The following is a 25,179-nucleotide window of genomic DNA, read 5'->3' on the forward strand; positions in this document are numbered from 1 at the left end:
TCAGCTGCTCTGCTTCACAATATAGTTTCAGACTCCCCCACTGGCTAGCAGAACTCTTTAGTGATTTCAGTTCAGGAACCTAGAACTTCAATTGTAAGAAAATCAAACTTCAGCTCTACTATTCAACTACTAAAAAAGAAAAAAGTGCAATTCATGTTTCTGGTTCACCCAAGGAGCCCACTCCCTTGTCTAGCGAGTGCCACTCAATTGATGGTTAGAATCCCTGTCTCAAAGCACTTTCACAGTTTCTCATCCACACAATCAGGGTGACAACACTCCACATCTCATGCCTCAACAACAAATAAACCGGGGATACCACAGCTGCCAAAGCAGCCATCCCAAGCTGCCGATACCTTGTCAGGCGGGGTGGGTGTGCCTATGCAAACACGATCAGCCCCTGAAATTCTTTTCTACATTCGCCATAATTCACCACCAGATGTCAGGGTAGAGTTCCTCCTGCTTCTGCTTACATAGGTATCTGTGCCCTCCACAACCCCCTAATCCCACCGGGACCCATCTAGCCTGGATAAAGGTATCTGTGCTCCCCTCAAACCTCTAAGCCCCCCACGGTACCTGCAAGCCCAGATGTAGGCATCTGTACGCCCCACAAACCCCCTAAGACCCACAGGACCCCTCCAGCCTGTAGGTAGGTATCTGTGACCCCCCAGAGCCACACAAAGACCCTCAGGACCCCTACAGCATGGATGTTTGTATCTGTGACCCCCACAAAGCGCCTAAGCTACCAGGGACCCCTACAATCGGGACGTAGGTATCTGTTCCCCCCAACACACCTAATTCCCCCCGAGACCCCTCCAGCCTAGACATGGGTATCTCTGACCCCACAACCCTCCTAAGACCCCCGAAACCCCTGCAGCCTAGACACAGGTATCTGTGCCCCTCACAAGTCCCCTACGTCACGATGGGACCCCATCCAGCCTCGACATAGTTATCTGAGCTCCCCCACCCCCCCTAAGGCCCCCAGGACCCCTCTTGCCTGGATGAAGATATCTGTGCCCCCCACATACCCCTAAGCCCCACCAGGATCCCTATAGCCTGGACGTAGGTATCTGTGCACCCTCACGAACACACTGATCCTCCTAGCGACCGCTACAGCATGGACGTAGGTATCTGTACCCCAAAATGCCCCGAAGGAACCCTGGGACCTCTACAGCCTCGAAATAGGTATCTGTGCCCCCCCACAACTCCCAAATACCCCCAGAACCCCTCCAGCCTGGACATAGTGCCTCCAATCTCTGCTGTATCCTTCGCTTCTGTTGTCCAATAAACCTTCTATTTTACTGGCTGGCTGAGAGTCACTGTGTGTCCCAGGAAGAGAGGTGCAGGACCGGAGTCCCCCACACTCCGTGACAGACCCTAAGCCCTTTCGGGACCCCTGTAGCCTGGACGTAGGTATCTGTGCCCCCCACCAAACACCTAAGCCCCCTGTAGACCCCTCCATCCTGAGCTTAGGTATCTGTGCCCCTCACAAGCCCTCTAAGCCCCCCAGGGACCTATATAGCCAGGACATTGTTATCTGTGCCCCATATAGACTCCATAAGCCCCCCCCCCGGGACACTCCAGTGTGCACGTAGGTATATGTGCCCCTCAGAAACCCCCTAACCCCCCAGGAGCCCCTACAGCCTGGATGTAGGTATTTGTAGCCCCACAACCCCCCTAACCCCCCGCCGGGACATCTACAATCTGGATGTAGATATCTGTGCCCCTCACGAAACCTCTAATCGCCCCTGGGACTGATACAGCCTGGACATACGTATCTGTGCCCACTCGAACCCCTAAGACCCCCTGGTACCCCTACAGCGGGGACATAGGTATCTTGGGCCCCCCAAAATCCCCTGAGACTCCCAGGAAGCCTCCAGCTGGACGTAGGTATCTATGCCCCCCACGAACCCCCTAAGCCCCCCTGGGACCCCTAGATCCTGGAGATTGGTATCTGTGTCCCCCCAAAAAACTCTCTAAGCCCCCCAGGGACCCCTACGGCCTGGACGTAGTTATCTGTGCACCTCAAGGCCCCTAAGATCCCTTGGACCCTTACAGCCTGGATGTAAGTGTGACAGTGCTCCTTGTGGAAGCCAGCTGAGGTCACTTAATCAGGGTGAACTGCAAACAAAACAGGGCAGACAAATCCCAAATGCTGGTGGTGATTTCAATACTTAGATTTACCAAGCCAGCACAAAACAGCTTCTGTAGTAACCTCACTGGTTACTTAGAAGTTTAAACCACGCAGTTCCCTTAAAGTACCCAGCCTCAGGCCTCCCTCCAGACACACCTGTCAGATATCATGATGATTCCTGAAAATCTTACTTCATCATATAAAAGGAAAGATTCTTCTGATCCCAAAGGATCAGCCACATAACCAGGATCAATTACAACTTAGATCTTACCTAAAATACATCCTATAGCCAATTCTTATTAAGTAAGCTAAAATGTATTAGAAAAGAAAAGAAAGAGAGTGTTGGTTAAAAGATTAATAGACATATAGACTTGAATTCAATTCTTGAGGTTCAGATAAATAGTAGAGGTGAGCTTGTAGTAGCCAAAAGTCCTTTTTGAAATAGTCCATACGTTATAGTCCAATTTCCATATTCAGAGTGGCTCCAGTCAATGACTGGGGATCTCTATCCTTGTGGCTTAAGGTTTCCCCCTCTTGAAACCCAAAGCAGACCTGAGATGAAGAAGGATCATGTCCCAGGCTTCTTATACATTTCCTGCAGCCTTTTGGCCTGAGAAAACAATAGGCTTAACTCTCCTTCCAAACATCTTGGCAATTAGTACAGGGTAATTTATTCATTAAACAGTTCAAATACAGGCAGGGCCGTCCTTAGGCATGAGCAGAATAGGCAATGGCGTAGGGCCTCACACTGCCTGGGGGCACCACTCTGCAGGCAGCCCAGACAGTGTAGAAGCAGGGCTGCTGGGTCCTAGAGAGAGCCGAATGCAGCACAGTCTGAGGGACGGGATTGGCTGCTGGGGTCTCTGGGGGGGGTAGGGGCTGGGGAAGGAGCTCACCTGTGAGTGTGACTCTTTCCCCCAGCTGAGGTCAGGTGAGGCTGTGGCTCTGGAACCAGTATCCTTTGTTGTCTCCCATAACATCCATTCTTCTCCCCCCTGCCCCATGGAGCACCCCCTCCTTTCTCCCTCCTCCCCAGGAGCACCCCTCTCTCTCTCCTCCCTCCCCTCCGTCAGGGCTGGGTTGGGTGAGGTGCTGGGGGTAGGTGGGGGGAGGGGAGGCTGGCTGCTTGCTGCGGAATGAAAGTGAAAGTAACTCACTTCCTGGGTAGGCAGCCAGAATTGGAATGTCACACAGGGCTTGGCTGGGGTTAGCCAGATGTGTGAAAAATCGGGATTGGGGTAGGATGAGCAGATATCCCTATTTTATAGGGACAGTCCCAATTTTGGGGTCTTTTTCTTATTTAGGCTCCTTTTACCCCCCCCCACACCCCCGCCATCCCTGTCCTGATTTTACACACTTTCTGTCTGGTCACTCTAGGTGGGGGTAATTGGTGCCTATATAAGACAAAGCCCCAAATATCAGGACTGGCCCTATAAAATCAGGACATCTGGATCTGGCCACCCTAGCTGGGGAGCGCTTTTCCCCCGGGCTGGCAGCTGCCAGCTATCCATCTCATCCGGGGGGAGCTGCATAGGGCAGGATGAGCTGCTGTGGCTCCATGGGTGCCCTGTCCCTGAGATCAGATGCTGTGCTAACTTCACCATGGTCCATAAGGCTGGTGGTGGTGCCCATTGGCGTGTGATTGGACCTGAGGGTTTGCTGCTGCTGTTGCCACTCTGTACCCCAAGAGGTAGATTTTGGTGTCCTGCAGTTTTCCACCTATCTCCTCCTCTACTGCAGCTGTTGGACCAGCGGTCTGGGGGGTGAGCCAAGCATGAAAGCAGTACTGTGTTGCCATTTAGATTGTCATTTAACAACTTTGTTTGCCAAAAATTCTTGCTAACAAACCTGAATCCAATTTCAATATTATTTTAAAAAAAATCAATATCTTAGCCAAAAACAGAAAATTAAGTTGTTGACAATTATTAGTGACAGGTTTGGTTTGAGGCAGGGAGTGGGCCAGTTTTCATCAGAGAAACAAAAAATGTTGACTGACTTTCCTATAGCCTGTTACTCCTGATAAGAGCCCTTCAACAACTGTAATATGCTCATCTCCTTACTAGTGTATAAAGTAGGAGTCGGCAACCTACGGCACACGTGTCAAAGGTGGCAGGTGAGCTGATTTTTGATGGTATGCAGCAGCAGGCTGAGCGGCTCAGCCCATCACTGCTCTGGGGTTCCGGCTGCTGCCCTATTGCCAGCTGGGATACCAGCCATCGGCCCCACTCAGCACCTGCTACTGGCCTGGGGGCCCCCAAGGTACCCCAGGCTGGCAGTGGGCTGAGCAGGCCAGCTGAACCACTCAACCTGCTGTCAGCCTGGGGTTCCATTCACTCAGCCGGCAGCGGGCTGAGTGGGCTGGTAGCGGGCTGAGCAGGGCCAATGGGTGGTTGAGTGGCTCAGTCTGCTGCCAGTCTGGGGTGCCAGCAGCACTCAGCCTACTGCTACTCCAGGGTTCCGGCTGCCGGCCCCTTGCCAGTCAGGAGCTCAGCCGCCAGCCCCACTCTGCCTCCTGCCAGCCTGGGTGAGCAGAATACCAGGCTGGTAGCGGGCTGAGGGGGGATTGGCAGCCAAGACCCTGGCTGGCAGGAGTTGGTGGTCAGAACCCCAGACCAGCAGCGGGCTGAGCAGGGCCTGGGATCCTTGTCTAGGGTTCCAACCACCAGCCCGCTGCCGGTTTGGGGTTTCATTTACTCAGCTGGCAGTGGCCTGAGCAGGATCGGTGGCCAAGACCTCAGATAATAACAATAGTTTATTTATATAATATAGACATAGAGAGAAACCTTCTACAAACATTAAAATGTATTACTGGCACTAGAAACCTTAAATTACAGTGAACTTGGCACACCACTTCTGAAAAGTTGCCAACCCGACCCCTGGTATAGAGTGACCATATGTTGTACTAAGATTCTCCTGCTTTTTTTTTTCCCTGTGAGTCAGTATAACTTTTGCCAGCCCAGAAGTTGGGCAGCCAATGTTTTACGTTTTCACAATGTTTTCTCCAACTTTCATAAAGTAAATACATAGTTAATATGAGTTAAAAAGGCCAGGGACACTTCTTTGTGAAGAATCTGTACAGCAGATCATGCCCATAGACGATCCAGAAAAGAAATTTGAGGTTGAATTTTTTAATGTTGTGATGGATAAAGCAGTATCTGCTGTTGATGAAAGGTTTAATACCTTGCAAGTACACCATGAACAGTTTGGATTTTTGTATGACATAAATAAATTCAACGAAATAGGAAAACAAGAGCAACTAATGACAAAGTGCAAGAACCTAGAGAGCCTCCTGAAGCACGGTGATAGTTTTGATTTAAATGGACTTGAACTGTACGAAGAATTGAGTATGCTGTCATCAATGTTACGACATGCAAAATCAGTGATGGACATTGTACAGTTTATTCATACCCGCAAACTTGTTGACATATATCCTAATGTGTACATTGCCACTCGTATTCTACTGACAATTCCTTTAACAGTAGTGTCAGGAGAACGGAGTTTCTCAAAACTAAAGCTCATTAAAAACTATCTCTGCTCTACAATGAGTCAGGAACGCTTAACTGGTCTTGCTATTCTTGCAGTCGAACAAGACAAGACTTTGCCTTTGTCATACGATGACATTATTACTGATTTTGCAGCCAAAAAAGCCAGAAAGATTTGCTTTTAATTAAAAACAAATCTTTGTTTCAATACCTCTTCATATAAATTTCCAATAAAATTTTGATAAATTAAAAAAAAAATTGCATCATTCTGTCATCAGAATTTTTTCTATAGTGCTGCTTCTTTAGTGCTAGTCCATCAGCATTACAGTGTGCTTAATTAAGTTAAACTGGTTTTAATAACGTGAATGTGGCAAGTTTTCCAATACTGTAAGCTTATGTTTGTGTTGCTAAGAGCAGACCAGGCACAGGGGCACCAGTTTAATAATCTCGCCTAGGGTACCATAAATCCTAAGGCCGGCCCTGAATACAGGTTACCACAACCTTCAAAGAGACACAGAGACAATAATACTATTTCACTCAAGTATCATCATAAATGTTAATATTCCTTTTTTGCTCTTTGAACTAAAACTATAGCAACAGACAAGACTTGTTTACTTACATCACAAGACCTGAGCAAACATCTCCCCTTCTATCTCTAACACTGCAGACTTGCATTTCAAAGCTCTGTTCATTTACAGATCTTGCTAACCAGTTCTTAAGGTTCACCCACGGGTCAGGTCAGTCGGTGAGGTGAGTTAATTAACTCTTTCTGGCCCTGTCACCTTTCAATGAGATATTAGATTATACTTATAATGTCACAGTCGCGGTGAGTTGACTGCTGCAGCTCCCCTTAGAATCTGCCTGCGTCTCTTACCGAGCTGGAGTACAGCAGTCGAGGGGAGAGCACTCGATGTGTTCCATCTACACTAGACGCGATATATCGACCCTCGCTGGATCGATAACTGCCCACCGATTCGGCAGGTGGTATAGACATACCCTGAGTATCTGGAGATCGGAGCTGGACCCCAGAGGGGCCACTCTGAAGGAACTCAGAAGCTAAGGTGCCTCTATTGTCAAATGTCAGGGCTGCTGTGGCTCAGAGGAGGGTGCTTGACTGCCTGGCAGGCTTAAGCGCTGCAAGCCTGGGAGACAGGAGAAGTGAAGCGGCCACGATGTGCTCGGGGTGCTCGTGCTCAGAGCAGGGGTGAGCTGGGGCGAGCGGGGGTGCTGCAGAGCAGAGCGGGTGAGTTGCCACAAGAGGGGCGCCTCAGGGTGGAGGGGGGAGCTGCCACGGGTGAGGCACCTCAGGGTGGGTTCGCGGGGGGGGAGGCGCAAGGTGGAAGTTTCACCTAGGGCAAGAAACATCCTTCAACCGGCCCTGCCCCATGCCCTGCCTGCAGCCAGCCCTGCACCCCTTGCCCTGCCCTGCCACAGCCAGCCTCTGTCTGCAGCCAGCCCTGCACCCCCTGCCCTGCCCTGCCCTGCCCGCAGCCAGCCTCTGTCTCCAGCCAGCCCTGCACCTTCTGCCCTGCCTCCACCAGCCGCATCCTCCCTGTCCTGCCTGCAGCCAGCCCTGCAGCAAGCCCCTGACAACCCCCCTGCCCTGTCTCCAGGCAACTCCTGCCGCACCCCCCTGTGGCCCTGCCCAAAGCCAGCCAGCCCCCACACAACCCCAGCCTGCACCAGCCCTGCACCCCCTGTCTGCAGCCAGCCCTGCACCCCCTGCCCTGTCTCCAGCCAACCCCTGATGCACCCCCCTGCCTGAAGCCAGCCAGTCCCGCACCCCTTGCCCTGCTTACAGCCAGACCCTAAATCCAGCCAATCCCATGTCCACTGGTGCCCTGCAGTTCCCAGGGCAGTAACTCTGCACATCTACTTCAATGAGGGGGGCAGGGAGCAGCTGGGACCCACACATGTGCACACCCTAGGGTGACCAGACAGCAAGTGTAAAATATCAGGACAGGGGGTGGGGGATAATAGGATCCTAGATAAGAAAAAGACCCCAAAATTCAGACTATCCCTATAAAATCGGGACATCTGGTCACCCTAGCACACCCCCAGGACTCCTGAGTTCCATTGCTGAGTTTCCTATTGGTTCCACTGCTCATTGTTTTCCTTTTCCTGGGGGACTTTGGACAAGTTGCTCCCCTCTCTAGGGCTCTGTCCCCAGCAGTCAAATGGGGATTTCATACTTTCCCGCTATTGGAAAGTGCCGGGAGAATCCCCCAGCAAAAGCTGCTCTGAAAGTGCTAAGCAGCATCTGACCATTCAAGGTCGGAGCGCACTGCCCAGGAGGAGTGTTTGGCTCTGGGGTTTCAGTTCAGCCCAGTCTAGAGAGAAGGGCCCAACCATGGAGTTTGGATCAAGAAGACCAAGACTCCAATTTGTTAAGGGTGTTTTGAATTCCAATCCTGTGCTCCTAAGCGCTTGGTGTCAGTTGCAAATTTTAGAAGCATGCTCTCCACTCCATTTTCCAAATCATTAAGGAAACTACTGAATACTACCGGACCCCGGACTGATCCCTGCCAGACCCACTAGGTACACCCTCTCCGTTGGACAGCCAAACATGGAGAAGGGCTCTTGGAGTCTGGGCTTTCAACCAGCTCTGCATCCGCATTACACTGATTGCAGCTGGACTGCATTTCCCTCGTTCACTTGTCAGAATGTCCTACGGGACTGTGTGAAAAGCCTTACTAACACCAAGATAGATCCCATCTACCATTTACCCACCTCCACCAGGCCCGGAACCCTGCCAAAGAAGGAAAGAGGATTGATTTGGAATGATTTGTTTTTGACAAATCCATGCTCACTCGTCCTAAGAACCAAATTATCCTGTAGGTGCTGCTTATAAACTCAGTTTTCAAGAATGTATTGCAGTATCTCTCCAGCTATGGAAGTGAGGCTAGCTAGTCTGTAAGTCCCAGTGGTCTGTTTGTTTCCCTTTGAAAGACAGGTCCTGTCTTGTTAATGGATGGGAAGATGTTCTTTTTCAGGGATCTCAGACAAGAACTGGTGCACATCATCTGGTTTGTTAAGGCCACAAAAATGGAGGCAGGAACCTCTTCTCTCCTGCTGGCAAAGAACCACAGGTACCTAAAAGACAGGACTCACATCCCTGAATGGGCTTTAAACAAGGCAGTGGCTAAAAAGTTTGGCCCGGAATATTTCTTGTTTCTGCAGACTAGACATTTTAGCAAACTTTAGAATTCCTTGGTGCAAACACCAAGAAACTCCACTTTTTCCTTCAGAGAGGGCTTCAACACTCCTTCTCTCACTCAGGCTCACAACTACCCAGAGTTTGAGAATTGTTCCTGTTCGGATTGGACAGATGGGGAGGAACCTGAGGTCCAGAGAAAGGAAGTGACCTACACAAGGGCCTACACAGCAAGGTGGTGGCAGAACCAGAAAGATAAGCCACCAGTCCTGACTCCTGTTCTAACGGACAACAACCCCCGCCCCAGAGGCAGAGATAGAGCTCAGGAACCGAGATGGTGGGGAAATTTCATTCAAACCGTTTCTATCAGAAAATCCCATTCAGACTAAACTAGTTTGTTTCTTGAAATCATAACAAGTGGGATGAAAGTTCTTTGCAAAAAGATTTTGTTGCAAAACAAAAGCATATCCTGTTTGTCACAGTGTGTTAAATTGTCCCATCGCACACAAAGAGGAGGCACTTAGATCTTAAAAATTAGATAAGATGCTTCAGTCTGAGCTAAGTTGTGGCTGCTCTTAACAATTTCAAAATAAAGAAATACAAATAAAATAGAATATTTCAGTTATTCTATTAAGTGTTAATCTGCTCTGAATAAACGTGATAGGACACCTCATATTATGCCCTACTCCTAGTGACACTCTCCAATGGATCCCCATCCTCCACCCACCGTCAGGTAGGTAGGAGCAGATCATTATTATCCCTACTTGAAAGAGGGAGAAGCTAAGGCTGAGAAAGGAGCATTGACTTGTCTTAGGTCACACAGCCAGGCAGTGGCAGAGTTGGGAATAGGACCCAAGAGCCCTGATTTTCAAACTAACCATCGGATCTTCAATTTCAGACATTGAATGACCTGAATAAAGTGCTCTCAGATGAGCTCCAGACCAACAACAGTGACAGTAATTATTCAGCAAGTATTTGAGGAGAACTGCAATGTTAGAGAGAATCATCAACTGCTCAGAGACAATTAATGCAGAGAAGCAGCAAAATTCATCAAACATAGAACTGGTTCTGACTTATTTCCTTGGTCTTAAAAGAGAACAACAAGGACCTGAGTCTCCTCCCTGTCAATAACCCCCTGCTCAGCCAATCAGGGTAGAGACGGAGGACGGGAGGCTGAGGGTTCTCACCAGAGAGCCCAAAGGATGGCCCAGGTCACTGGTGGGGGTCACTGCCCAAGTGCTAGTTCAGCCCCACATTTTTGGGTGGACCTCCCACAGTGGAAGCTGCAGAGCAATCCCCCACAACACACACACACACACATGCCTCCTGATGTTGGAAGGGGAACAGGAGAAAGGACAAAAGAAGCAAGAGACAAAGAGAAAGGAGGAAAGGATGGAGGAAAAGGTGAAACAAAAAGGACAAACCCTAATGTCCCCAGTGATTCTAAGGGACAAAATCCCAGGTGTGCAATAAAATTCTACCTCATGTTTTCCATGCCTAGGATTCATCTGTCACCAGATGGATCAGACTGAACAGGTTTCAAGCCTCCAGGAGGCTCTTACCTTCTGAACAGGGACAGCTGTTTTCTAGTAAAATCACTACAAGGAAAGGAGAAAACTCAAAAGAGATTCCTCCTGGCGCTCACGTCCGTGAACCTGAATACTCTCTCAGTCCTCAAAGAGAGATCTGGAGAAGGAGACTTGCTAAAGCAAAGCCACAGGGGTCTCTGAGGTTTCCCTGGCCCCTCGTCCCTGTCCTGCCTGACTGATGTCAGCATCTCTCTGTGAGGTCACCACCTCCCCACCACCTTTGACCAATAGTCTGAGATCCTGCAAAAGCCCTTTTTGATGTCACTGCCACACCCCTCCCTTGCTGTTCCAATGTCCTGCCGCTGGCCAGCCTCTTTGCAGTTTTAAGCTACTCCCTGTGGATCACCCCACTCAAGGAGCATTCGTTCTAGGCAGCAAGCCAGCTAGACAGGAAAACCTCAGATGCTGCTCCCATTGCTACACTCAGTTTTTCACAAATTAGTCGACTTTATGGCCAGAAGAGACGATTAGACCTCACTGGAAGGCATTTTTCTCCAGCCCTCAGAACATTTGGTGGCTCTTTGCTGACCCAGCTCCAATTTCACATCATCTTTTTCAAATGAGGACACCAAAACTGGAGGCAGGATTCCAGTATCAGTCTCACTGATACCGTGTCACCTCCTGTGACATTATTGACATAATCTGTACCTGTCACCATTGCGACCACTGTTCTATAGTTGCAGCCAATATTGTATAAAGGTTTTTATGTACGTAAGGGGTCTATGGAGAGGTTCTGATTGGCTGATTATAATTATGCTATCTCTAGATGTGTTTCATTTTTGTAGTTGATGTTATGAATATTGGCTCTGTGCTGCCCGTATTCCAAACTTGTGCCATAATGGGGGACAGAACAGCCACCTTGCCAGAAGTGGCTTTACCAATAGATGGAACCTGGGATTTGAACTCCCAATGATCACACTGTGTTTGGGATCCGTTTGAATTCCTCTCCCAGGTCTTCGACACTTTCATCTCCACTCATAGCAACTCTGACATAGGATTAAAGCAGTCAAAACATCATATCCAAGCACAGACAATGGAGAATGCTTCATCACACGACACTTTGAGAAGTGGATGGATAGAATGTGATGAAGATAAACTGTCTGGCTCGGACAAAAGGTAACCGTTCTGCAGTGAAGGTGAAGGAGAGAATCTCTCTATCACTCGTACACGGTTGAGTCTTCACAGTGCTCCTGAGCTGGAGAGTGAAGACCCATCGTGAGACTGAGGAACAGGAGGCCTGTCACTCCCATTCCTGCCATCCTGCATTCCTGGTTTCCAGCATCCCAGAGGGCCTCCCTGCCAGCGACGAACCCAACTGCCATCCGGACTCCCCAGTGTTGCTCCTCAACGGCTCTAAATCAGCCGGAGAGTGGAAGGTCCTGGGCATCGTGCCGGCACGTGGGATCCACTGCACCTGAACAGTGGGAAAAGGTTTCTGTGCTGGGGCATCGTTTAGTGTTTTCCAGTTTCCAAGGGAGGGTTTATGGGCCTGAGCGTTAAGCTCCCAAAGCCAGTCACTGTTTCATTGTATTCATTACATTTGCATTTTCCCCTGTTCCCCCAGTTTTCTGTACCTTTACCCTGACTACACTTACTTGGTTTGTGCCAAACCACCTTATCTCCTCTTTATTTTATTTACAGCACATGAGGAGGGAGGCTAAATCCACTGGTGATAGAGACAGAAGGAAGTCGAGTTTGTATCTCCTGAGAAAAGGGGCTTTTTCCTTTCCTATTTCTCCCCTACCATTTCTAACGTTTTCCTTTGAAGCGTTGCCTTATTCAGCTTGCGGTAACATTACCTTTTTAGATAAAAACTACGAAATACAGAACTAGAGACATTTTTTAGAAATCTGGGATTCAGACATTTTATTTATAGCAAGGGGGAGTGTCCGAGTTTCTGAGAAGGTTTTATTTGCAAGAAGCAACATTGTTGGGTCTGTTATTGTACCAAGGGGGGAGATGGTTGTCTATAAAAGAAGAGTCAAGACTAACTGCATCCAATGAGGATGGGATTTGAACCCATGCATACAGAGCACAATAGATTAGCAATCCATCACCTTAAACACTCGGCCACCTCATCTGAGCTGTAAGAAAAGGGACAGCAGGAGAAATCTAAGGCCAGCAGAGATAGGGCCACTAAGGAGTTTCCCAATACTAAGCGTAAACAGGGTCTGAATGAGTTCCCCCCTCACATCTAGTGAGGAGCCGGGGAAAGACTTCAGGAACAGACCGTGTTTGCATAGACACACCTACTCTGCCTAGCTATGCAGCATGGTGGGGCCGCTTCCCCAAAATGACCAGTTTGGGATGGTGGTGGGTTAGAAATCGCTTTAGGATTGAGTGGAATAAAATGTTATTCTCCTTCCTGTATGAGTGAAGGGCAGCAGAACATACCTAGTCCGCTCTGATGGAGGGGTAGGTGGGTGAGGAATAGCTTTTATTGGACTGCAGAGAAGTGATTGAGGATGTCACCCTAAAACAGTGGTCCCCAAACATTTCACACTGTGCCCTCTTAGCCATGGCTGTGGCCCCTTGGAAGCCGAGATCGAGAACTGGGGCTGGGGGTGGGGCTGTTGCTTGCTGGGGAGAGGGGTGCAGACAGCGGTAAGGGGTTGAGGTCGGGCTGGGAGCCAGAGGCCCAGACTGAGGGTGGATTGGGGAAGAGCTGGGACAAGTATCTTAGATGCCTATATACAAATGCGAGAAGTATGGGTAATAAGCAGGAAGAACTGGAAGTGCTAATAAATAAATACAACTATGACATTGTTGGCATCACTGAAACTTGGTGGGATAAAACACGATTGGAATGTTGGTGTGGATGGGTATAGTTTGCTCAGGAAGGATAGACAGGGGAAAAAGGGAGGAGGTGTTGCCTTATATATTAAAAATGTACACACTTGGACTGAGGTGGAGATGGACATAGGAGACAGAAGTGTTGAGAGTCTCTGGGTTAGGATAAAAGGGGTAAAAAACAAGGGTGATGTCGTGCTAGGAGTCTACTACAGGCCACTTAACCAGGTGGAAAAGGTGGATGAGGCTTTTTTTAAACTACTTACAAAATCATCCAAAGCCCAAGATTTGGTGGTGATGGGGGACTTCAACTATCCAGATATATGTTGGGAAAATAACACTGCGGGGCACAGACTATCCAATAAGTTCCTGGACTCCATTGCAGACAACTTTTTATTTCAGAAGGTTGAAAAAGCTACTAGGGGGGAAGCTGTTCTAGACTTGATTATAACAAATAGGGAGGAGCTTGTTGAGAATTTGAAAGAAGAAGGAAGCTTGGGTGAAAGTGATCATGAAATCATAGAGTTTGCAATTCTAAGAAAGGTAGAAGGAAGTACAGCAAAATAGAGACAATGGATTTCAGGAAGGCGGATTTTGGTAAGCTCAGAGAGCTGATAGGTAAGGTCCCATGGGATTCAAGACTGAGGAGAAAAACAACTGAGGAGAGTTGGCAGTTTTTCAACGGGACACTATTAAGGGCCCAAAAGCAAGCTATTCCGATGGGTAGGAAAGATAGAAAATGTGGCAAAAGACCACCTTGGCTTAACCACGAGATCTTGCATGACCTACAAAATAAAAAGGAGTCATATAAAAAATGGAAACTAGGTCAGATTACAAAGGATAAATATAGGCAAAACACAGGAATGCAGGGGCAAGATTAGAAAGGCAAAGGCACAAAATGAGCTCAAACTAGCTATGGGAATAAAGGGAAACAAGACAACTTTTTATCAATACATTAGAAGCAAGAGGAAGACCAAGGACAGGGTAGGCCCACTGCTCAGTGAGGAGGGAGAAACAGTAACAGGAAACTTGGAAATGGCAGAGATGCTTAATGACTTCTTTGTTTCAGTCTTCACTGAGAAGTCTGAAGGAATGTCTAACAAAGTGAATGCTTATGGGAAGGGGGTACGTTTTTATTTTATCTTCTAAACAGAGCAAGTTAAAAATCACTTAGAAAAGTTAGATGCCTGCAAGTTACCAGGGCCTGATGAAATGCATCCTAGAATACTCAAGGAGTTAATAGAGGAGGTATCTGAGCCTCTAGCTATTATCTTTGGAAAGTCATGGGAGACGGGAGAGATTCCAGAAGACTGGAAAAGGGCAAATATAGTGCCCATCTATAGAAAGGGAAATAAAAACAACCCAGGAAACTACAGACCAGTTAGTTTAACTTCTGTGCCAGGGAAGATAATGGAGCAAGTAATTAAAGAAATCATCTGCAAACACTTGGAAGGTGGTAAGGTGATAGGGAATAGCCAGCATGGATTTGTAAAGAACAAATTGTGTCAAACCAATCTGATAGCTTTCTTTGATAGGATAATGAGTCTTGTGGATAAGGGAGAAGTGGTGGATGTGGTATACCTAGACTTTAGTAAGGCATTTGATACGGTCTCACATGATATCCTTATCAATAAACTAGGCAAATACAATTTAGATGGGGCTACTATAAGGTGGGTGCATAACTGGCTGGATAACCGTACTCAGAGAGTAGTTATTAATGGCTCCCAGTCCTGCTGGAAAGGTATAACAAGTGGGGTTCCGCAGGGGTCTGTTTTGGGACCGGTTCTGTTCAATATCTTCATCAACAACTTAGATGCTGGCATAGAAAGTACACTTAATAAGTTTGCAGACGATACCAAACTGAGAGGGATTGCAACTACTTTGGAGGACAGGGTCAAAATTCAAAATGATCTGGACAAATTGGAGAAATGGTCTGAGGTAAACCGGATTAAGTTCAATAAACACAAATGCAAAGTGCTCCACTTAGGAAGGAACAATCAGATTCACACATACAGAATGGGAAGAGACTGTCTAGGAAGGAGTATGACAGAAAGAGATCTAGGGCTCATAGTGGACCACAAGCTAAATATGAGTCAACAGTGTGATACTGTTGCAAAAAAAGCAAACGTGATTCTGGGATGCATTAACAGGGGTGTTGTAAACAAGACACGAGAAGTCATTCTTCCACTCTACTCTGAGCTGGTTAGGCCTCAACTGGAGTATTGTGTCCAGTTCTGGGCACCACATTTCAAGAAAGATGTGGAGAAATTGGAGAGGGTCCAGAGAAGAGCAACAAGAATGATTAAAGGTCTTGAGAACACGACCTATGAAGGAAGGCTGAAAGAATTGGGTTTATTTAGTTTGGAAAAGAGAAGGCTGAGAGCGGACATGATAGCAGTTTTCAGGTATCTAAAAGGGTGTCATCAGGAGGAGGGAGAAAACTTGTTCACCTTAGCCTCTAATGATAGAACAAGAAGCAATGGGCTTAAACTGCAGCAAGGGAGATTTAGGTTGGACATTAGGAAAAATTTCCTAACTGTCAGGGTAGTTGAACACTGGAATAAATTGCCTAGGGAGGTTGTGGAATCTCCATCTCTGGAGATATTTCAGAGTAGGTTAGATAAATGTCTATCAGGGATGGTCTAGATAGTATTTGGTCCTGCCATGAGGGCAGGGGACTGGAATCTATGACCTCTCGAGGTCCCTTCCAGTCCTAGAGTCTATGAATCTATGAATAAAATAGACTAATTTGTGAAAAACTGAGTGTAGCATTGGGAGCAGCATCTGAGGTTTTCTTGTCTAGCCGGCTTGTTTCCTAGAACGAACGCTCCTTGAGTGGGGTGATCCACAGGAAGTAGCTCAAACCTCCAAAGTGCCTGGCCAGGGGCAGGACACTAGCCCAGTAAGGGAGGGGTGTGACAGTGACATCACAAAGGCCTTTTGTAGGACCTCAAACTATCGGTCAAAGGTGGTGGGGAGGTGGTGACTTCACAGAGAGATGCTGACATCAGCCATGCAGGACAGGGGCGAGGGACCAGGGGAACCTCAGAGACCCATGTGGCTTTGCTTTAGCAAGTCTCCTTCTCCAGGTCTCTCTTTGAGGACTGAGGGAGTATTCGGGTTCACGTACATGAGCTCCAGGAGGAACCTCTTTCGAGTTTTCTCCTTCCCTTTTAGTGATTTTACTAGAAAACAGTCGTCCCTGTTTAGAAGGTAAGAGCCTCCTGGAGGTTTGAAACCTGTTCAGTCTGTTCCACCTGGTGACAGTTGAATTCTAGGCATGGAAAACACGAGCTTAAGGAGGCAGAATTTTATTCTGCAAGTGGGATTTTGTCCCTTAGAATCACTGGGGACATTACGGCTTGTACTTTTTGTTTCACCTCTTCCTCCATCCCTCCCTCCTTTCTGTTCTTCTCTTGTGTCCTTTGTCCTTTTACCTGTTCTCCTCCCAACACCAGGAGGGGTGTCTGTGTGTACATGTGTGTGTTGTGGGGGAATGCTCTGCAGCTCCCACTGTGGGAGGTCCACCCATAAATGTGGGGCTGAACTAGTGCTCAGGTAGTGATCCCCACCAGTGACCTGGGCCATCCTTTGGGCTCTCTGGTGGGATCCCGCAGCCTCCCGTCCTCAAGTCTCTACCCTGATTGACTGAGCAGGGGTTATTGACAGGGAGGACACTCAGGTCCTTAGTGTTCTCTTTTAAGACCAAGGAAATAAGTCAGAACCAGTTCAATGTTTGATGAATTTTGCTGCTTCTCTGCATTAATTGTCTCTGAGCAGTCCATGATTCTCTCTAACATTGCAGTTCTCCTCAAATACTTGCTGAATAATTACTGCGCACTGTTGCTAGTCTGTAGCTCATCTAAGAACACTTTACTCAGGTCATCCAATGTCTGAAATTCAAGATCCAATGGTTAGTTTGAAAATCAGGGCTCTTGGGTCCTATTCCCAACTCTGCCACTGCCTGGCTGTGTGACCTAAGACAAGTCAATGCTCCTTTCTCAGCCTTAGTTTCTCCCCCTTTCAAGCAGAGATAATAATGATCCGCTCCTACCTACCTCACAGTGCGTGGAGGCAGGGCTGGCTCTAGGTTTTTTGCCGCCCTAAGCAAAACAAATTTTGGCTTCCCCCACCCCAGCCCTGGGCTCCCTGCCACACTCTCCTGCTGACCAAGCACTGGGCTTCCCCTCACCTGCAGCCTCCTGCCACCCAGCCCTGGGCTCTCCCCCCCACACACCCCGTGCCAACAACATAGGTTTGTTCTCCCCAGTCCGCCCAGGCTGAGCTGCTCCCTTTTATACTCCATCTCCAGTCGGAGCATGCCCAGAGAGGGTGAGAGGCTGTGGCCTCTTCAGCCCACAGGGTGCAGTTAACCCTAGCAGTGCCAGTTCAGGGTTGATGCACCTCATCACAGACAGCATTTCCCAAATTTTGGGATTAGCCAGGAGATCTCTTCAGAGGTAACCTCCTGTAGGGACTGGGTCACAAATACCTTGGGAACTAAATACCTGGGCATTTTGCCTAGTTCCAAGTCACTTGCTGTGGAATTCTATTCCTGGATCATCTGAGACAATATTGACTTAAACAATCGAACTACTCTGTGACCATGTGCACTTACTTCCGTCAGTTGCACCATTTGGGGTCTGCTGCTATTCACCTTTTCAGAGTGGAGATTTAAAAACAGACTGTTTCTCTGATAATATGTCCACCAGCTATGAGTATTCTCTCCTGTTAACTGAATTGTATTTGAATTTTCTCCATGTCACCATGCAGGGATGGGGGGAAAACAAACCTGAAGTAAAGAATGATGGTCATTTGTGTGAAATTTCCCAATAAATCTGAGCTACAATCTGTCAAAAAACACTAACATGCAGTTATATGACCAAGGAGCCTTCATGAAAGATAGAAAACCCATATCACAGACAGGTAGAAGACACTTTCATTTTAATTTAAAGTGAAATTCCAGACTAGGTTATGTCTGATGTCTCAGAATCAGGATGAGAAATTCTCCCCTGATCCACTGAAACCTGCTTCACCCAGCGCTGTCTCATTAGTGTTATTTACAGAAGTTTTAGCACCTACAGAAAGGGCGGAAAAAACAGCCGACCTTCTCAGAAGTGGCTTTGCCAATAGAGGGAAAAGGGGATTTGAACAGTGCTTGGGATCCATTTGAAATCCCCTTCCAGGTCTGTGACACTTTCAGCTCTTGCCAGACTGTCTCTGATTTAGGATCAAAGACGTCCAAGCACCATTCCCAAGCATGGACAGCCAAGAACATGACCTCACCGGACACGTTGGGAAGTGAAGGAATATGAAGGGGTGAACTCTGCATGGCTCAGACACAAGGTAACAGTTCTGGGGTGATGGGGAAGGATAGAATCTCTGAGTCACCCCATCTCCTTCCAGTGTCACAGAGCCTGAAATGACCCTTATTTCCCTGACACTGCTCCAGATCTTCATCATATTTAAATATATTTTACTTGAGAAAAAAAGTCAACAAAATAACTGCTGTTCTGCACAATCCAGGGTAATGTGAGAACAACTGGGAATGAGACGATCTGTCCTCAAAGAGGAACTTGACGTCTCTAACAATAACTTTGCACTGGGAGAAGGAGTATAAATGTGAATCTCCAGGTTTGTTTAGACAAGGAAATGTGACGGTAGTTAGGTCAGATCAGGAGGAAATGTGCTAGATAACCCCACCCACTATCCATGGCCCATGTCTTTACTGCAAGAATAGCTGTCTTTTTACATCAGGAAAGTGAACTCAAGCTAGCTAACTCCATGGCAACCACAGAGATGAGACCCAGGTAGATTTTATCTCAATGTAGCTGGTTGAAAACACCCCCTATCTTTCCCACCTCTGGTGATGACATTCCTGATAGAAAGGACACCGACTCCCATGACTCGCAGGACAATGGAGTTGATAGAAAGGACCACAGGATCCACCCCAAAGATGGGCGAGCTTCAAAAGTGCGCAACTCGTGTGGGAGCTGAGGGACTACAGTGGGCAAAAGATGCAAACAGCCTTAACTCTCACTATCTGGGAACTGTCAAAAGAATTAAAGAAAAAATCTTCTGACAGCTCTAGAGAAGGTTTTTATGAAGTTTATCTCCTTATGGATTCTCTGATGTTTAGAAAGGCCTGAACTATGAACGAAGCTTTTCCCACACTCGCAGCATTCATAGGGTCTCTGCCTGGTGTGGATTCTATAATGTGTAATAAGGGTTGAGCTCCGAGAGAAGCTTTTCCTGCACTCACTGCATTCATAGGGTCTCTCTCCTCTGTGTATTTGCTGATGCCTACTAAGGGCTGAGGGATGATTGAAGCTTTACCCACACTCACAGCATTCGTAGGGTCTCTCTTTCGTGTGGATTATCTGATGTCGAATAAGGGCTGAGCAGTAACTGAAGATTTTCCCACACTCACTACATGTATTCTCTCTCTTTTCCCTGAGGATTTTCTCCTGGGATGTATTTTCCTTGAGGTTCCTGTGAGTTCCCTGACAATTAATGGGTTCATCCATTCTCTCCTCCGAGTGGCTGCCCTGCTCTCTCTCTGGTAACTTTCACCAGCTTTTCCCTGCTCACGGGGGCTAGACACGCTCCCTTTGGATCTTGGCAGTAATTCCCCATGCGCTTCAGCGAGCTCAGCATCTTCCTGGTGAGGATTCTGCTCCTCGCTCTCCCTCACCTGCTAGAAGACAGGAGAAATCTCAGAATTTGGGATGGAAAGGCAGAGAGTAAACCCAAGTAAGTGCTGGAGAGACAGAAAGTAAAAATTGGGGACTGAATTCCCCCAAACTCTTCCCCATAGGAGACAGTGGATGGGATCAATTCTGCTCCACACCCAGGACCGGCCTTTAGGGTGGGCCGAATGGGTGCCCCACCCAAGGGGATGCTGGGCGCAGGGTTTGGATTCCCCTCTGACCTGCTGCCGAGAGGCTCGCTTGGCTGATGAAAGCAGCACAGGGAGGCAGATAAGCAGCTGTGTGGGGGAGTGAGAGAGACCTGAGCTGCAGGGGGCAGTTGGACGACCAGCGTCAGAGCCAGGTGACTTCTGCAGAGCAGAGGGGCCCCTCCTCCGCCCTCCTCTACGTGTACAGCTGCTGCTGTTCCTGTCCCTCCATCTCCCCACTCTCTGTTCACCCCTGGAGTCGCCCCTGTCCACTCTTGACTGGGATCATCCTCCTGACTGCTCTGTGGGGGGAGGTGCTGATTGACGGTGGGGTGTCCCCCTCCCCCCCACCCGGGTAGACGATTTACACTGAGTTGGGGTGACGACACAGGGGGAATCTGCGTGTGCTGCTGCCTCTCTGGGGCCGGAGCCGCAGGCAGCTGCTTGTGTTTGAACAAGCCTAGTTCAGGATCCTGATCCTGAGAACTTTCTTAAAGAGACAGCGCTCTCACTCACTGAGGCGCACACACACACACTCCTTCACACACTCCCTTCAGCACACACACACACACAGTCCTTCACACACTCCCTTCAACACACACACACAGAGTCCCTCATACACTCCCTTCAACACACACAGACACACACACAGTCCTTCACACACTCCCTTCAACACACACACACACAGTCCTTCACACACTCCCTCCAACACACACACACACACAGTCCCTCACACACTCCCTTCAACACACACAGACACACACACACAGTCCTTCACACACTCCCTTCAACACACACACACACACACACAGTCCTTCACACATTCCCTTCAACACACACACACACACACACATAGTCCTTCACACACTCCCTTCAACACACACACACACACACACAGTCCTTCACACACTCCCTTCAATGCACACACACACACAGTCCTTCACACACTCCCTTCAACATACACACACTCCTTCATATCCTCCCCACAACACACACACCAGGGCTCCCTGCATCCAGGTCACTTCCCCACCTGGGCTATGCCAAGGCATCAGGAGCAGCTGCTCTCCCGCCCTCCCCTTACACAGCCTGCAGGGAAAGTGATCTGAGTGCAGGAAGCCCTGACGTCGCTCCTTGCTCCCCTCTCCCAGGCCCCCAGGGCTGCGTGGGGCAGGGGAGCAGCAGTCCAGTGGGGGAGTGAGCAGCAATGGCAGCTGCTTTGTGCATCTAGGTCAGGTGCCCCACTTGGGTGCAGGAGGATGCAAGGGTTAGGGGCAAAGGGGGCACACTGCAGGGGTTGGGGGCTCAGGAGGGGGAAGGGATTGGGGTGCAGGGGGCAGGGTTTGGGGTGAAGGCGGTATGCACCACACAGGGGTTCAGGGTGCAGGAGGGAGGTGCAGGGGGTACTAGTGAAGGGGGCACAGTCCTGGGATTAGGGGCACATGAGGTAGGGGAAGGAGTTGTAGTGAAGGGGGCACAGTGCAGGGCTTAGGGGCACAGGAGGGAGGGGAAGGGGTTGAGGTGAAGGGGCACAGTGCAGGGCTTAGGGGCACAGGAGGGGGCAGGTGTTGGGAGGGGCTGGAGGGAGCAGAAGTTAGGAGTGAAGGGGGAGCAGGTATTTGGAGCGAAGGGGCTGGGGGGAAGGGAGAGTCGGGAGCCTGGTGAGCCCATGGGGGACAGAGGGAATGGGGGAGTGCCATGCCCATGGGAGCCAGGGGCACCAAAATGCAAGTTTGCCCTGGGTGCCATTTCCCCAAGGCCGGCCCTGCCCACACCCCATCCGAACACTCAGTCGGAAGGGAGGCAGCTCCAGCCAAGGTGTCAATCACCATCTGTAGGAAGCCAGGAGTGAGATCTGCTGGGGACTGTCCTGAGCTCACAGAGTCTGTGTGGGGAATCCCAGCTGGCTCTCTCATTCACTTACAGTTTCTGGGTTGGTTTAATGTTTCCTCACCTGTCCAGGGACTTCTCAGGATCTAGTTTTACTCTGAACCCTGGAGATCCAGGACCCACGGCTCTGCCCCTCCTTCCAGCTGGGAGATCACAGAGGGTTTGGAAACAGGCAACCCTGCTCAAGGGAAAGAAAACAAGGGAGGCAGGAGGGTACTTTGCCCACCTCTGGTATAGATGGTAACTAAACAAACCTCTGCGAACCAGGAAATGAGAAGTTAATGTAAATGCCCCCCCCTTTCAATGCAACCTTAACTTTGCCCCCACCCTTAAGCCTGCAGCAGGCAAGAACCACTGAGGATGGCTCTGTGTGGGCCATGCAAAGGTTAACAAACTGCCACAGGTAGGATTAGGGGGTTATGCGGACAGCAGAGATACCTATCTCCATACTCTAGGGGTCCCTGGGGGGCTTAGGGTTTTTTGGGAGGCACAGATATCTATGTCCAGGTTGGAGTGGTTCCTGGGGGGTTTAGGGGTTCCTGGGGGGCACAGATACCTAAGTCCATGCTGTAGGGGTTTCTGGGTGGATTAGGGGTTTTCTGGGGGGCAGAGATACCTACATCTAGGCTGTAGGGGTCCCTGGGAAGCTTAGGGGGTTTGTGGGGGGCAGAGATACCTACGTCCAGGCAATAGGGCTTCCAGGGGGAATTAGAGTGTTGGGGGAGCACAGATACCTAGGTCCAGGCTGGAGGGTTCCCGGGGGAGTGCTTAGGCAGTTTGTGTTGGGCAGAGATACCTGCATCCAGGCTGGAGGGGTCCCTGGGGGTTTAAGGGGGTTTCTGGTGGGCATCAGCGAATACACAGAGGAGAGAGACCCGATGAATGCAGTGAGTGGGGGCTAAGCTTCACTCAGAGATCAGCTCTTATCTCTCATCAGACAATGCACACGGGAGAGCGACCTTACGAATGCTGCGAGTGTGGGAAAAGCTTCTCTCGGAGCTCAAACCGTACTATACATCAGCGGATGCACACAGGAGAGAGACCCTATGAATGCAGTGAGTGCGGGAAACGTTTCACTCACTTCTCCTCCCTTATCTCTCACCAGAGAGTCCACACGGGAGAGAAACCGTATGAATGCAGTGAGTGCGGGAAAAGCTTCTCTCAGAACTCAACCCGTATTACACATTACAGAATCCACAGTGGGCAGAGACCCTATGAATGCTGCGAGTGTGGGAAAAGCTTCACTCATAGCTCAGGCCTTTCTAAACATCAGAGAATCCGTAAAGGAGATAAACTTCATAAAAACCTTCTCTAGAGCTGTCAGAAAATTTTTTTTCTTTAATTCTTTTAACAGTTCCCAGGTAGTGAGTGTTAAGGTTGTTTGCATATTTTGCACACTGTAGTCCCTCAGCTCCCACACATGAGTTGCCCACTTTTGAAGCTCGCCCGTCTTTGGGGTGGATCCTGTGTTCCTTTCTATCAACTCCATTGTCCTGCGAGTCATGGGAGTGGGTGTCCTTTCTACCAGGAATGTCATCACCCCAGGTGGGGGAGATGGGGGGTGTCTTCACCAGCTACATTGAGATAAAATCTACCTGGGTCTCATCACTGTGGTTGCCATGGAGTTAGCTAGCTTGAGTTCACTTTCCTGATGTAAAAAGACAGCTATTCTTGCAGTAAAGACATGGGCCATGGATAGTGGGTGGGGTTATCTAGCACATTTCCTCCTGATCTGACCTAACCACCATCACATTTCCTTGTCTGAACAAACCTGGAGATTCACATTTATACTCCTCTTCCCAGTGCAAAGTTATTGTTAGAGACGTCAAGTTCCTCTTTGAGGACAGATTGTCTCATTCCCAGTTGTTCTCACATTACCCTGGATTGTGCAGAAGAGCCGTTATTTTGTTGACTTTTTTTCTCATTTAAAATATATTTAAATATGATGATGAACTGGAGCAGTGTCAGGGAAATAAGGGTCATTTCAGGCTCTGTGACACTGAAAGGAGGTGGGGAAGGACGGAATGTCTAAGTCACCCCATCACCCTAGAACTGTTACCTTGTGTCTAAGCCATGTACAGTTCATCCCTTCATATTCCTTCACTTCCCAAAGTGTCCGATGAGGTAGTATTCTTGGCTGTCCATGCTTGGGAATGGTGCTTGGACGTTTTTGATCCTCAATCAGAGTCACTCAGGCATGAGGGGAAAGTGTCACAGACCTGGAAGGGGATTTCAAATGGATCCCAAGCACTGTTCAAATCCCATTTTCCCTCAATTGGCAAAGCCACTTCTGGGAAGGTGGGCTGTTTTTCCCCTCTTTATGAAGAAGCTAAACCTTTTTGTAAACAAGACTAATGAGACAGCACTGAGTGAAGCAGGTTTTATGGGAGAATCTCTCATCCTGATTCTGAGTTATCAGATGTAACCTACTCTGGAATTTCACTTTAAATGAAAAGAAAAGTGTCTTCTACCTGTCTGTGGTATGTGTTTTCTATCTTTCATGAAGGCTCCTTAGTCATATAACTGCATGTTAGTTTTGTTTGACAGAATGTAGCTCAGATTTATTGGGAAATTTCACACAAATGACCATCATTCTTTACTTCAGGTTTGTTTTCCCCCCATCCCTGCATGGTGACATGGAGAAAATTCAAATACAGTTCAGTCAACAGGAGAGAATACTCCAAGCTACTGGACATATTATCAAAGAAACTGCAGTGTGTTTAAACCTCCACTCTGAAAAGGTGAACAGCAGCAGATCCCAAACCATGTAACCGAAGGAAGTAAGTGCACATGGTCACAGGGTAGTTCAATTGTTTAAGTCAATATTGTCTCAGATGATCCAGGGATAGAATTCCACAGCAAGTGACTTGGAACTAGGCAAAATGCCCAGGTATTTGGTTCCCAAAGCGTTTGTGACCCAGTCCCTACAGGAGGTTACTCCTGAAGAGATCTCCTAGCTAATCCCAAAATTTGGGAAATGCTGTCTGTGATGAGGTGCATCAACCCTGCACTGACACTGCTAGGGTTAACTGCACCCTGTGGGCTGAAGAGGCCACACCCCCTCACCCTCTCTGGGCATGCTCCGACTGGAGATGGAGTATAAAAGGAAGCAGCTCATCTCAGCCTGGGTGGACTGAGGAGGAGAAGAAACCTGTGTTGTTGGCTCTTGCCAGGAAGCTGCTGGATCCCCAGGCTGCACCATCCAGCCACCCTGAGGCCCCTGCAGACGTCCAGTTGACCACCAAGGA

At 48.7% G+C, this 25,179-nt stretch overlaps 1 pseudogene; it reads left to right on the forward strand.

Moving 5' to 3' along the window:
* LOC127058553 (zinc finger protein 850-like) overlaps positions 1–23,632 on the forward strand; it is a 124,019-nt pseudogene extending 100,387 nt beyond the window's left edge.
* Positions 23,633–25,179: the final 1,547 nt, after the last annotated feature.

This window comes from Gopherus flavomarginatus, chromosome 9 (assembly GCF_025201925.1).
Source record: "Gopherus flavomarginatus isolate rGopFla2 chromosome 9, rGopFla2.mat.asm, whole genome shotgun sequence".
NCBI classification, from domain to species: Eukaryota; Metazoa; Chordata; order Testudines; family Testudinidae; genus Gopherus; species Gopherus flavomarginatus.